This window comes from Eleutherodactylus coqui, chromosome 8 (assembly GCF_035609145.1).
Source record: "Eleutherodactylus coqui strain aEleCoq1 chromosome 8, aEleCoq1.hap1, whole genome shotgun sequence".
Lineage (NCBI taxonomy): Eukaryota > Metazoa > Chordata > Amphibia > Anura > Eleutherodactylidae > Eleutherodactylus > Eleutherodactylus coqui.
In genome coordinates, this window is record NC_089844.1 from 29,349,250 (window position 1) to 29,363,939 (window position 14,690).

A 14,690-nucleotide genomic window follows, 5' to 3' on the forward strand; every position below is an offset into this window, starting at 1 on the left:
GGACTGCGCAAGCGCGTCTAATCGGGAGATTAGACGCTGAAATTAGACGGCACCATGGAGACGGGGACGCCAGCAACGGAGCAGGTAAGTGAATAACTTCTGTATGGCTCATAATTAATGCACGATGTATATTACAAAGTGCATTAATATGGCCATACAGAAGTGTATACCCCCACTTGCTTTCGCGGGACAACCCCTTTAAGTATTTTGCTTCTATTTTTTTTAAATGCTGAGCTGATACAGCAGACAGATACTGTAGGCAGCGTATAATATTATGTATACTGTTTCCCTCTGGCGGGATGACGGCAATCATGTAACAGAGACAGCAGATCCAGGAAACAATTTTGCGCAAGCCTGCTGTAACGCTTAGCTGCGTATTAATTAGGACTACTACCCCCAGCAGATAGATACTGTAGGCAGCGTATAATATTATGTATACTCTTTCCCTCTTGCGGGATGACAGCGCTGATGTAACAGAGACAGCAGATCCAGGAAACAATTTTGCGCAAGCCTGTTGTAATGCTTAGCTGCGTATTAATTAGGACTACTACCCCCAGCAGATAGATACTGTAGGCAGCGTATAATATTATGTATACTGTTTCCCTCTGGCGGGATGACGGCGATTATGTAACAGAGACAGCAGATCCAGGAAACAATTTTGCGCAAGCCTGCTGTAACGCTTAGCTGCGTATTAATTACGACTACTACCCCCAGCAGATAGATACTGTAGGCAGCGTATAATATTATGTATACGGTTTCCCTCTGGCGGGATGACGGCGATCATGTAACAGAGACAGCAAATCCAAGAAACAATTTTGCGCAAGCCTGCTGTAACGCTTAGCTGCGTATTAATTAGGACTACTACCCCCAGCAGATAGATACTGTAGGCAGCGTATAATATTATGTATACTGTTTCCCTCTGGCGGGATGACGGCGATCATGTAACAGAGACAGCAGATCCAGGAAACAATTTTGCGCAAGCCTGCTGTAACGCTTAGCTGCGTATTAATTAGGACTACTACCCCCAGCAGATAGATACTGTAGGCAGCGTATAATATTATGTATACTCTTTCCCTCTGGCAGAATGACAGCGCTGATGTAACAGAGACAGCAGATCCAGGAAACAATTTTGCGCAACCCTGCTGTAACGCTTACCTGCGTATTAATTACGACTACTACCCCCAGCAGATAGATACTGTAGGCAGCGTATAATATTATGTATACTGTTTCCCTCTGGCGGGATGACGGCGATCATGTAACAGAGACAGCAAATCCAAGAAACAATTTTACGCAAGCCTGCTGTAACGCTTAGCTGCGTATTAATTAGGACTACTACCCCCAGCAGATAGATACTGTAGGCAGCGTATAATATTATGTATGCTGTTTCCCTCTGGCGGGATAACGGCGATCATGTAACAGAGACAGCAGATCCAGGAAACAATTTTGCGCAAGCCTGCTGTAACGCTTAGCTGCGTATTAATTAGGACTACTACCCCCAGCAGATAGATACTGTAGGCAGCGTATAATATTATGTATACTCTTTCCCTCTGGCGGGATGACAGCGCTGATGTAACAGAGACAGCAGATCCAGGAAACAATTTTGCGCAAGCCTGTTGTAATGCTTAGCTACGTATTAATTAGGACTACTACCCCCAGCAGATAGATACTGTAGGCAGCGTATAATATTATGTATACTGTTTCCCTCTGGCGGGATGACGGCGATCATGTAACAGAGACAGCAAATCCAAGAAACAATTTTGCGCAAGCCTGCTGTAACGCTTAGCTGCGTATTAATTAGGACTACTACCCCCAGCAGATAGATACTGTAGGCAGCGTATAATATTATGTATACTGTTTCCCTCTGGCGGGATGACGGCGATCATGTAACAGAGACAGCAGATCCAGGAAACAATTTTGCGCAAGCTTGCTGTAACGCTTAGCTGCGTATTAATTAGGACTACTACCCCCAGCAGATAGATACTGTAGGCAGCGTATAATATTATGTATACTCTTTCCCTCTGGCAGGATGACAGCGCTGATGTAACAGAGACAGCAGATCCAGGAAACAATTTTGCGCAACCCTGCTGTAACGCTTACCTGCTTATTAATTAGGACTACTATCCCCAGCAGATAGATACTGTAGGCAGCGTATAATATTATGTATACTGTTTCCCTATGGTGGGATGACGGCGATCATGTAACAGAGACAGCAGATCCAGGAGACAATTTTGCGCAAGCCTGCTGTAACGCTTAGCTGCGTATTAATTAGGACTACTACCCCCAGCAGATAGATACTGTAGGCAGCGTATAATATTATGTATACTGTTTCCCTCTGGCGGGATGACGGCGATCATGTAACAGAGACAGCAGATCCAGGAAACAATTTTGCGCAAGCCTGTTGTAATGCTTAGCTGCGTATTAATTAAGACTACTACCCCCAGCAGATAGATACTGTAGGCAGCGTATAATATTATGTATACTCTTTCCCTCTGGCTGGATGACGGCGATCATGTAACAGAGACAGCAGATCCAGGAAACAATTTTGCGCAAGCCTGCTGTAATGCTTAGCTGCGTATTAATTAGGACTACTACCCCCAGCAGATAGATACTGTAGGCAGCGTATAATATTATGTATACTGTTTCCCTCTGGCGGGATGACGGCGATCATGTAACAGAGACAGCAGATCCAGGAAACAATTTTGCGCAAGCCTGCTGTAACGCTTAGCTGCGTATTAATTACGACTACTACCCCCAGCAGATAGATACTGTAGGCAGCGTATAGTATTATGTATACTGTTTCCCTCTGGCGGGATGACGGCGATCATGTAACAGAGTCAGCAGATCCAGGAAACAATTTTGCGCAAGCCTGCTGTAACGCTTAGCTGCGTATAAATTAGGACTACTACCCCCAGCAGACACGCAGTAAACTGAAGACGGTCACAGGCAGCCCAAATATAGTATTTTTCCCCAATTTTTGGGAAAAAGCCCACTGCCTATATAGCCTGAATATCTCTTTCCCTGCCTCACCAGTACTGGCCCTATACTCTGTACAATGACTGCAGACTGCGGACAAAAATATATACAAAAAAAAAAAATTGTGCAACACTGCTAAAAGTAGCCTCCACACTACTGCACACAGTCAGATGTGGCCCTAAGAAGGACCGTTGGGGTTCTTGAAGCCTAAAATAACTCCTAACGCTCTCCCTATGGCAGCTCCGGCATCAGCAGCACTGATCTCTGTCAGAATGCATCTGTTTCGAGCCGCGGGAGGGGCCGATTTATATACTCGGGTGACACCTGATCTCGCCAGCCACTCACTGCAGGGGGGTGGTATAGGGCTTGAACGTCGCAGGGGGAAGTTGTAATGCCTTCCCTGTCTTTCTATTGGCCAGAAAAGCGTGCTAACTTCTCAGAGATGAAAGTGAAAGTAACCCGAACATCGCGTGGTACTCGTCACGAGTAACGAGCATCTCGAACACGCTAATACTCGAACGAGTATCAAGCTCGGACGAGTACGTTCGCTCATCTCTAGTCATTACAGATATGATTATACTAAACATGTGGGTATTTTAAAATGTTTTTATTTTTTTCCCTACAAACAGGAAAGTGCTTAAACATGTTTGGTTTTTATTCAGTTTTTTTTTACACTTTTTTATTTTTACATTTTCTATGTCCCTGTAGGGAACTTGAACCATAAAAGCTCTGATTGCTATGATAATGCATTACAGTACTTCTGTACTGCAATGCATTATTGCTCACAATAGCGATCAGAGGCTAAGGCAGCCCCGGACACCAGTGTACGGCATCCGGTTGACATTACATCGTGGAGGGGCGATGACGTCTCATAGGGAGCACATTCTCTCTGTGATGCTTTTACATGTCATGATGTACATTGATTGTGGCATGTAAAGGCTTAAGAGTGGGGATTAGTGTTCTCACTGATCCCCGCTGTTGCAACTGGAGGTGGGCTGACAGTCACAGCACGCTCCCGCTGTGGGATGGCATGGGCTCAATTCTGAGCCTACACCATCCACTAGACGTAAGTTTACATCCTGTCATATTAACTACCACCCCGCTAGAATGTAAACGTATGTCCTGTGGTGTTATGGGGTTTATATGTTAAAAATAAATATAACGTTGCCGTTTCCCCTTCTGTGCCTTTAAGGGAGTATTACCATTATGGAATTCCTATTTCAGTGTCTTACAAATGTCAAAATCATTTACTCACCCATAAGATTATTATTTCAAAAATGCCCCATTCTTCAGGTGTTTTTGTGTCCACTCTTCTTGTTTGCAGCTCATGGCCAGGGGAATTTCAAGCAGAGGTGTCTGGCACCTGCACACTTGTTACTCCCTATTTCCTATTTATCTGGTGGCCAGGATCTCCGGAGTGCATGTGCACTAGCTTCTGGCCCGGCCACCGCTACCACTGTACTCTATTTATTTCATTAGGACAGGTTCTTGGCAGAGCCGCACTTGTTCATACTGCCCAGACCCCATTGTATAGAAATAAGTAGAAGAGCACAGTGCAACATCCTGCAACGACCAAGGCATGAGGCACATGCTGAGGAGATGGTGGGGATAGAGATGGCACATGTCATGGTGGCTCTACCAACTCCACTCCTGAGGGATGGGTGCAACCTCAGCCAAGTACCGATAGGCTTCTTCCAGGCAACGCTGTAACAGCGGTTACCTGAATAAGTGGTGCGGTGGACCTGAAGAGTTGTCACGGGTGATCCAAATAAAAGAGTCCGTACACACAGTTGAATTAGGAACCTCAATCACTGGGAACAGGCAGTGACTGGAACTTTACTTCTCCACAACAAGGTTAGCGAGAAGAACACAGGATGAAAATGGGCTACGGTCTAGGTTATCTATATGAGTCCGCTCCCGGACACACACACTCTGGGATACAGCTTGACACCAGGCCTACAGTCTTAGTGATTTGTATGACTCTGCTCCTGGACACACACACCGGCAGGGGGACACAACACTCCACTGACACTCACTTGCAGGTGGATACCTGGACACTGCACAGTAGGCTCCTTCTCTCACTCTCACTTAGGGTAGGGGTCCTGGAGCTGGAACATCCGGGTATGGCTCCTCTTCTTCCATCCTTCACCACATGAGGGTTGAAGGTACCCCCATGTGGTCGGCACTCCTAATCCACACACTACCGTTGAAGAATAATGGTAACCTTCTTGCACACACTCCACTCCTATGTATATCTTGCATACCCACGTGACAGGACAATTGGTTACAATTTCCAGACATATCCCAGACATTCATAGACATTAACCTCTTACATGCTGCAGCTGTGCAATACACATAACTAAAGGCAAGACAACTTGCACAGAACATCCAATAAAAGACATGACATGGAGGGGCCAGATATATGTACTTCAGGCCACTACAACAGCAGTAGCGGTGGCTTACCCGCCTCACCAGGCCCCCTGCTGCTCTTTACTCCTTGCTACAGCAGTGATAACAACTGCTGTAGCTAATCGCCGGTTGAGGAGTCGGTGACTGACTGCAGTGGTCACATGTCCCTGTTGTCAATTATTTTATCGCTGCAGCACGGTGTAGTGACCCAGTGCATAATCCTAGTCCTCTCCATAAATGTCATACATGTTTGTCCTATGTTGATGCACTGTGCAAGCCTGTCTTGTCATTTCCAGTGTGAGTGTTGCCCAGCTGCAGCGCTAGAAGGGTTAACCCCTTAGTGACGGCGCTATCGTAAAGCTACGTCCTGCTGTTGCAGGACGTGTATGGCGGGAGGTAGCGGCGCTATCTCCCTCCATACAGCGCGGGCGTCAGATGTTTATTACAGCTGACACCCGCGGGCAACAGCCACGCTCGGCCGTTCGGCCGATAGCGGCTATTAACCCTTTAAATGCCGCTGTCAATTCTGACAGCGGCATTTAAATCCCCCGAACGCTGTCCGGGGGTCCCGAACGGCCCCCCCGCGGTGAGATCGGGGGAGTCGTGCAGGTGTCATGGCAGCCGGGGGCTTAATGAATGACCCCAGGGCTGCCTTAACAGACTGCCTATCAAGCCATCCACACAGGGTGGCTTGATAGACTGCCTGTCAAAAAGCAGTATGACATAATGCTATAGCATTACGTCATACTGCAGGAGCGATCAAAGCATTGCATGTTAAAGTCCCACAGGGGGACTTCAAAGTAAAGTAAAAAAAAAAATCAATAAAGTTTTTTTAATTGTTAAGTTATAAAAGTTTAAATCACCCCCCTTTTGCCATATCTATTATTAAAAAATCTAAATCATAAAATAAAAATATGTATTTGATATCGCCACATCCGTAAAAGTCCGATCTATCAAAATAGTGCATTAATTTTTCTGCACGGAGAACGTCGTCCGAAAAAAAAAATAAAGAACGCCAGAAATACACTTTTTTAGTTACCCTGTCTCCCAGAAAAAACGCAATAAAAAGTGATCAAAAAGTCATATGTATTCCAAATTGATACTATTGGAAACTACAGGACATCCCGCAAAATATGAGCCCTTGCTCAACTACGTCAACGGAAAAATAAAAAAGTTATCGCGCGCACAAAATGACCGCAGAAAATAATTGAAAAAAATTAAATATCTTAAAAAAAAATACAAGTACTAAAGCAAAAACAATACTATATAAGTTTGGTATTGTAGTAATCGTACTGACTAGAGATGAGCAAACGTGCTCGGCCACGCCCCTTTTTCGCCCGAATACCGCGATTTCCGAGTACTTCCGTACTTGGGCGAAAAAATTCGGGGGGCGCCGTGGCGGCACGGGGGGTAGCAGTGGGGAGTGGGGGGGAGAGGGAGAGAGAGAGGGCTCCCCCCTGTTCCCCGCTACGACCCCCCGCACCACCACGCCTCTCCCCGCCCCCCGGCGCCCCCCGAATCTTTTTACTCGAAAATGGCGGTACTCCGGTGCGTAAGTACTCGAAACGAGTACGTTCGCTCATCTCTAGTACTGACCTATAGAATAAAAATATCAGGTCGTTTTTGTTGCAGTTTGTGCGCCGTAGAAACAGGACGCACCGAAAGATGGTGGAATGTCGTTTTTTTTCCATTTCTCTCCGCTTAGAATTTTTTAAAAGTTTTTCAGTAAATTATATGGTACAATAAATAGTGCCATTGAAAAATACAACTCATCCCACAAAAAACAAGCCCTCATACAGCGATGTCGATGGATAAATAAAGGAGCTATGATTTTTTAAAAGGGAGTAGGAAAAAACAAAAATGGAAAAAAGCAAAAAAGCTCTGTCACTAAGGGGTTAAATGTGTAATAAAATCCAAAGCCTGCATGTAAATGCATCAAGTCTGTCATGTCATGTGGTATGACAGAAGGTATAAATAGGAGTGATTGAGAGCAGGAAAGGAGTTCCATCTTCTGGAGTAGCACCTGAGTTCCACTTAGCACAGGGCCACGTGGAGGCACCTTCAGTCTCGTTGTGGTGAAGATGGAAGAGGAGGAGAGGTTTTGCGCACTGTTTATGAGCTGGATGTAAGTGGAATGAGCCCCCCTCCCAAGAGTGAGAGAGCATTTGTAAGTAACTACTGTATTTTTCGGCGTATAAAGCGATTTTTTTAATCCAGGAAAATCTTCTCAAAAGTTGGGGGTCGTCTTATACGCCAGACTAACTACCTGTAGAAAAAAAAATCAATACTCACCTCCCGCAGCGTTCTGCAATGATCTGTGGCGCTGCTGCAGGCTATTGCTCCCTCCTCCATGCCGACAGAGCATTGCTTTCTGGATGCAGAGCTTGAATGCCCCACCTCCAGAAAGCTAATGCTATGATTGACTAATTTAGCGAGGTGTCAGCCAATGAAAGCCGGCGCTGGGTTAATCAATCACAGCCATGCAATGACATCATTGAATGGCTGTGATTGGTTAATGCAGTGCCGGCTTTCATTAGCTGATGCCATGCTAGGTTAGCCAATCAGAATATTAGCTTTCTGGAGGAGGGGCATTCACGCCACGCATCCATAAAGCAATACTCTGTCGGCATGTAGGAGGGAGCAATAGACTACAGCAGAGCCACAGATCATCGCAGAATGCCACGGGAGGTGAGTATTGATTTCTTAATCTATATTTTAACTGTAAATGTTGGGGGTCATCCCATAAGCCCGGTCGTCTTATATGCCAGAAAATACAGTACTTCTTCTCAAGGCCAGTGCAGAAGTACTAATCAATCCTCAAGTTTTCCTATGCGGCCATCCTGAGCCTAGATCACCACGTAGAGGTACATCCTTTAATTGTCACATCCATGCGTCTCCAAGGCTGGGTAGAGGTACTACAAGATAATAATTTCTATCGGAGTGTCTGTGAAGTGAACTTACCCCCTTTCTCCTGCAGAGTATTCCCCTTCCAGGAGCTGTTCCTGGCAGATAACGTGGACTGCAGGACCGGTGTCTTCCTGAATTTCCTTCCTGACCTCAAATCCTTTGTCTTATCTGCACTGTAAAGACTTTAATTGAACTGCCTTGTATTACCTGTTTAAAGTTTTCAAGTAAAGTTATACCAGGCTCTAACCGTTCCTAGAGACCTGGTAAGGAGTCTGGTAAGTGCCACCGTGATATGTCAGCACTATACTCTCCCAGCTCACCACGTATGTCAGAAGTCCGGGGTCTCCCTATGGGATCCTGCAACAGGACTAAGAGCTCTGCTGCAGTCAGCAAGCATTTTGCAGCAGGCTGAGTAGCATTCAAAAGCCATTTAAAGTAGTTAGACACACAAGATTTTGCAGTAGTATTTCAAGCCAAAGGTCGATTCAAGAGGTATGGGAAATATGATTGAAAGACATATATAAAATACGCATGCAAAACTCACAAAAAACTGTGGTTGAAACCACCATTAACCTTATTTTTATGCTGCAACTGCACATGCACAGTGTCTTGCGTAAATAGTATATGAACACTCGCGGCGCGATATCGTGCATGCACAGTCTTGGCGTTAGCTCGGCATTCCCTATTAGGCAGTGAACTCTACGTCACCAATGACGTAATCTACACTGATCTGCAGGAAGTGAACTGCAGCTAATGGACGCTCCATAACAGGAAGAAGAGGATCCGGACAGCTGGAGGTGAAGTGACCCGGGGGAATGGAGGAGCCAGAAGATGGGTGAGAAGATGAGATAAGAAGACCGCCTGGGAAGGCATAGGTAAGTATTGTTTTTGGGTTTTTTTTAATGACAAAACCCCTTAAAGCCATTTCTGTGTATATTTGACTTTATGGTTGAGGATATTATCTTGCTAGAAATAAATTGTCTCCCAAAGAGCAGTTCTCTTGCAAACAGCAGCAGGTTTTCTGCAATGATTTTCCTGTATTTACATTGGTCTCTACCATCATTAGCTCTTTGTGTTGGGAACCATTCTTACAGTATAATGCTGCCACCACCATGCAGTCTCTTGCAGTTTCTCTATTCGAACATTTTAGTAATGGACTTTAGTGCTTCTCACATGGTTTTTGTTCATTTTTTTTCATAGTGGCAGCTCCTCTAGAGCCATACTGATCTGTGCACACACAAGTGCCACGTTTATGAACTGGACCATTTTAATACAATAGTTGGCCTAGTGGACAGGTATTAAAATGGACGACCCCTCCACTCTTGCCCCCCCCCCCCCTCCAAAGTTACTCTGCCCTCTGCCCTTTGTCCTCAAAATTTTTTTTGGGGGGGGCAAAAAAAATAAATAAATAAAAACACTCATACTCACCTATCCCAGTAGACTGCACTCCTCTATGTAACTTCACCTCTCATGTGCCCGTCTAAGCATGTGACCACTCACCAGCTGCAAAGGATATTGAGACTGATCATTGTCTGCAGAGACAGGCGCATGATGGCTGGACCCTGAGTAGAGGCCGGAGTGTTGCTTTTTATTATTTTTTCATACTTTTCCAATGTATCCACATCCTGAGGATACAAAGACAGTTGTATCCTCAGGACACAGATACATTTGGAAATGTATTGTTTTCTTACTGGTATATGAGCCCAACTTAGCAATGTTTGAAGAGCTTTTTAAGGGATAATGTCCAAATAATCAACTTCCATTTGTATAGCACATGCATATTACATCACTGGATATTGTGTTCTGCTCCAGTGGGGACCACAATCTATATTCATCTATCTGTTTGTTTTTAGAGGAAACCCACATAAACACAGGGAGAACATACAGACTCCATACAGATGTTGTCCTTGGGGAGCTATGAACCCGGGGCCCCTGTGCGCCCAAGCAACAGTGCTAACCACTGAGCCACCATGCTGCACTGGGTAATAATTGACAAAAATAAAACCTAACTCATTACGAGTTAATAAAGATTGAGGCGATTTACAGGAGAAAATGTCCACGATTCAGATGTTACTAAACTATACATTTTTAATTAACAGAGGATTATATTACACAAAGAATTAGAGCAATTGGACAGTTGGGAGCTGCAGTCTGTTACTTAGACCATGGCAGCAAATGCTATCTCTACTTGGTCAGTGGGATAAAGTTGGATGTAGCTGAATAAACAAGTGGATTAAAGGGCAATGCCAGGCAAATCAGATCATGTGATGCATCAAAGCGGGCATAGGGTAAAAAAAAAATCATTCATTAGGCAGTTTCAAGAACTATTGTGTCAGGAATGTAAAGCATGGCTGGAAAGGGTTCGGCATGTAGATATATGAACTATTTGAACTAGTGTTGGGTATGAAAATCGAAGACCTAAGAAAATGTGACTTGGGCGAGCTTCACACAGGCATAAGCATAATTGCACAAAAACTTTTTTACACTATGAACAAAGCTTTTTTGCGAGCATATGAGCACATTTTGTTGTACTTTTTGCACGTGGCAGACAAACACCCCCCGATTTAAATGGCTATTTAGCCTAATGAGTTCCAGATGAGTTCTTTTTCTTATGGAATTGCGCAGTGTTTTGCACATTCTGTTACTTATTGCACGTGCATTTACATACTCCCCAAGTCTATGGGGACCTTTGGTGTACAAATGTGCAGGAAGATAGACCAAGTTCAATCTGTTTTTGCGTGGCCGAAAATGCACTCATAACATAGGCGCATGTGAACAAACCCATTGAAATCAACAGGTTCTATTCATTCCGCATTGCACGCACAAATACGCCCATATGAAGCTGGACTTAGGGCTCGTACACCTAACAATATTATGGGTCCATCCAAGTTCAGAGTTCTAGTAGTTGTACAACAGTGGTAAAATTATCCTATGGGGGGTTTCAATACTTCCATATAGACATATGTTTTTACAAATTTATCAGAGCTCATATAGAACTCTACAGAAGACCTTATGGAACTTGTAGAGAAATAAATGCAACTTAAATGGTATATACAGTACACACTGTATATGGAGACATGAAGTTAGAAATACACACTAACATGCCAAAAGTCATGGGATAGCAGTATGTAAAGAGGCATTACCTCAGGTGATGGCTTAGGAATGCCCACACTTGTATAAGTTGTCTATTGTTATCTTGGAAATGAGACTGAGTATAGGCCAGCATGCTCAAGGCAAGGTGACATGAATTATTGGAATTCAAACAAGGCATAATAGTGGGTGCCAGACAGATGAGACATTCAATTTCTAAAGTTGTGTGAGCATTTAACACTCTTTGATCCAGTGTCAAATGTGGACTGGAAATACATCATGTAAGGTGTTACCATCCACTGTGCATAGCGACTGGTGGTGTCCGGCTAAAATTGCCCATGCAAACAGACAAACAACTCTAGCAGAAACAACATCCACCATCAATGGTTGAGGGCCCACACATATGCTCAAAAGGTCAGTGTAGCGGTTTTAGTTTCCATGGCATATGGGAGCAGAAGACACACCAGAATACCATGTCAACACCACAACACTAAACACAGCGCCTCACCTGCCCTGTGAGTTTGCTAACTGGACCCTAGAGGGCTGGCAACATGTGTTGTGGCCCAATGAGTCATTATACCAATTGTTTTGGTCTGATGGTAGGGTTTGTGTGAGTCATAGACTCCATAAAGCCATGGACTCCAGATGTCAACAAGGCACTATATAAGCTGGTGGTGGATCCATGCTGGTCTGAGGTCCATTCTCATGGCTTTAGTTGGGTTCACTGGTCCACCTGAACTTGTCATTGACTAATGACTCCTATGTTTCACTACTTAGTGATCATTTGCAGGAATTCATGTATTCCCAGAATGATGGGATATTCCAGCAGGATAATGCACCCTACCATCAGGTTGTCCAGAATTGGTTCAAGGAGCATTCTGAATAGTTCCTACCAATGGTACTGCCCGCCCATTTATGAGTCCGGTTGAGCATTTATCGGATGTGGTAGAGATCCTGAACCTACATATTTTATTGAGCTGTATAGCTGGCTATCCAGATGGCATGGCTCAACATCCCTTCAGATGTCTTCCATCCACTTGCAGAATAAATACCATGTCAAGTTGCTGCACTTTACCAGACTAGAGAGGGTCCTACACAATATTAGTTTCTGTCCCATGACTTTTGGCATGTCATTGTAATATCAGACAGAACTTCACAAATAAAGTTTTTAAGTTAGTACAGTATTGCAGGATACCAATATTTAATCAGACCAGTAATACTAATGAGATACATCCACTATGTGAGCAATAGTTACCTTCCTCTACAACTAGACATAACTTTTTAGTAGCAAAATAAAACAGTCTACAGTCCTTATTGTCTCTGCAGTCGGGGGTCTAGATGCTCCACTTTTGTGGATTTAATAATAGAAATTTGGAAACTGAGAGAACAATTCCAGAAGACGTAAAAAGGTGCCATAAGCAGCGGAGATTGGTGAGTTCAAGTAACAGCCAGAATCGCAGAACACATCTGGAATATATTTTCTGCAAACATCTGTAACCAGTTTGTCTCTAAAAGGGCCAGAGCGAGTTGGTGGAGCGGCTTCAAATATTTGCAGTTTCCTAGCAGCTGAGCTGCGAGGTTATAAATAGGGGTATCCCAACTTAACCCCCTTTGCTCCAGATAAGGCAGTAATAGTTTGTTTTTCATATGGAAATTCAGAATTAAATTAAGATTAAAAATAAAATATCTTCTTGGGGGAAAAATAAGGATTTAATATGTAAATGGGAAGTGTTAGTCGGGCAAACTGATACTTTCAGATGATTACACAATGAGATATTATGTATCACTTTGACACAATATATTGAGACAGTTCAGCATTTTCAGTCATTGATGTCACTCAGTAGCAGTTCTCAGCTGATATAAATGTGACTAGTGTATGGTGTCTGGTGTCAGAATCAAAATATGGGTGTGGGAAGTTTAAGTGGAGCTTGGAAAAGCTTCATAAGTGAAAAAAGCTCCGAAGCTTAAGCAATTATGGAAATAGCAAGGAAAAGTTATTTTTATCATCACTTCCCGCTATAACGGGTGTGACTGCAGAGGTTTTTCAAACATATGCACAGTTACTAAGTAACGGGGGAACGCTTATGGGGAGTCTCCGCTCTGTTTTACGGAGGTGAGAAAAAAATTATAAGAGGGTCTCCTATTGGTCTTAAGATATCTGATGGTTTCAGGCTAAACCAAAACACTTTGATTGTGGGCCACTATATCATAAATAGCGCCATTGTGTACAGCTGAACTGCTAAAAGCTGGGAAGAAAGTCTCAGGAGTGCATGACTGAACGCTAATGAGTCAGTGTTTTGCCAACTAATAGACAACAAGTTCGGATACGGCTTTAAAGAAGGACAATGGGTTAAAACAACACAATTTATTAATACCAGTGAATAAGTGATTATGATAAAACAAATTTACCTAAAAATAGGTGATATCGCGTAAACGTTTTGGTAAACAATAGTTAGACAATGGTTACATTAATACTCACATCACCAAGAGCCTTAGGTATACTTATCTGCTTTGTACATCAACTGGAGAAGCAACCGTGAAAAGTCAGAAAACAGGAGGGCGTCTTGGGAACAACTTTGTGAGAGGGCATTCCCCATCACAGGTTCAAGATGCTTCTGATCTGCATTACAATTGGCCTCCTATTTTATACCCTATAACTGCTTAGTCATCTGCCATATGCTCCAAGCTTTGCAACCAAGATGTTATCAATCTGAGACCCCCCACCATCTGAAGTAGCCAGCTTCATTGATGAAAGGTTCATAATCAACAAGACTCAATTCCCTAGGCAATGATGATGGTATTGTTACCATGCGGCGGTTGCTGGTCCTCCCGGGGCGGTGGTGTGCGGGGTCCCGTGGTCGGGGCGCGTCCCACCGGCTTGTTGTCCGGGGGTGCGGGTACCTGGCCGGAGTGGTGCTGGTGGCGTGCAGCACTGTTCGTGCGCGTACCTGTGAGTGCAGCTGCCGTGCACGAGCTCCCTTTTGTTACGTTCTGTTGGGAGGTGGCTGTCTCCCTCTCGCCGCTCCTGGGCGGAGGCTTATGTTTAAGGGTTGGGCAGAGACTTGCAATTGCTGTCATTTATTAGTTTCCCTCAGTGTGCTAGCTAGTCTGCCTCGGTTGGTCTCATGCTTCTGTCATCTTGTCTGCTATGCTTTACTATTATCAGCCAGGCTTTTCCATCTGCCTCAGTTCTGCTTAGTATTGTTCGTGTTGGTTATTTATATCTGCCTTTTCTGTCAGTATTCTGCCCTTCCATCAGATATGCCAGCGTCCCTTTTTCGGTCCCTAGGGAGAGTAGGGACCGCCGCCCA

General features: G+C 44.2%; 1 protein-coding gene across 1 annotated transcript in view; it reads right to left on the minus strand.

Moving 5' to 3' along the window:
• Positions 1-13,962, minus strand: part of MLPH (melanophilin) — a 98,287-nt gene extending 84,325 nt beyond the window's left edge. The window contains exon 1 of the mRNA XM_066575393.1: positions 13,859-13,962. The gene's annotated coding sequence lies outside the window, so the exon portion shown is untranslated. The remainder of the gene's footprint in view (positions 1-13,858) is intronic.
• Positions 13,963-14,690: the final 728 nt, after the last annotated feature.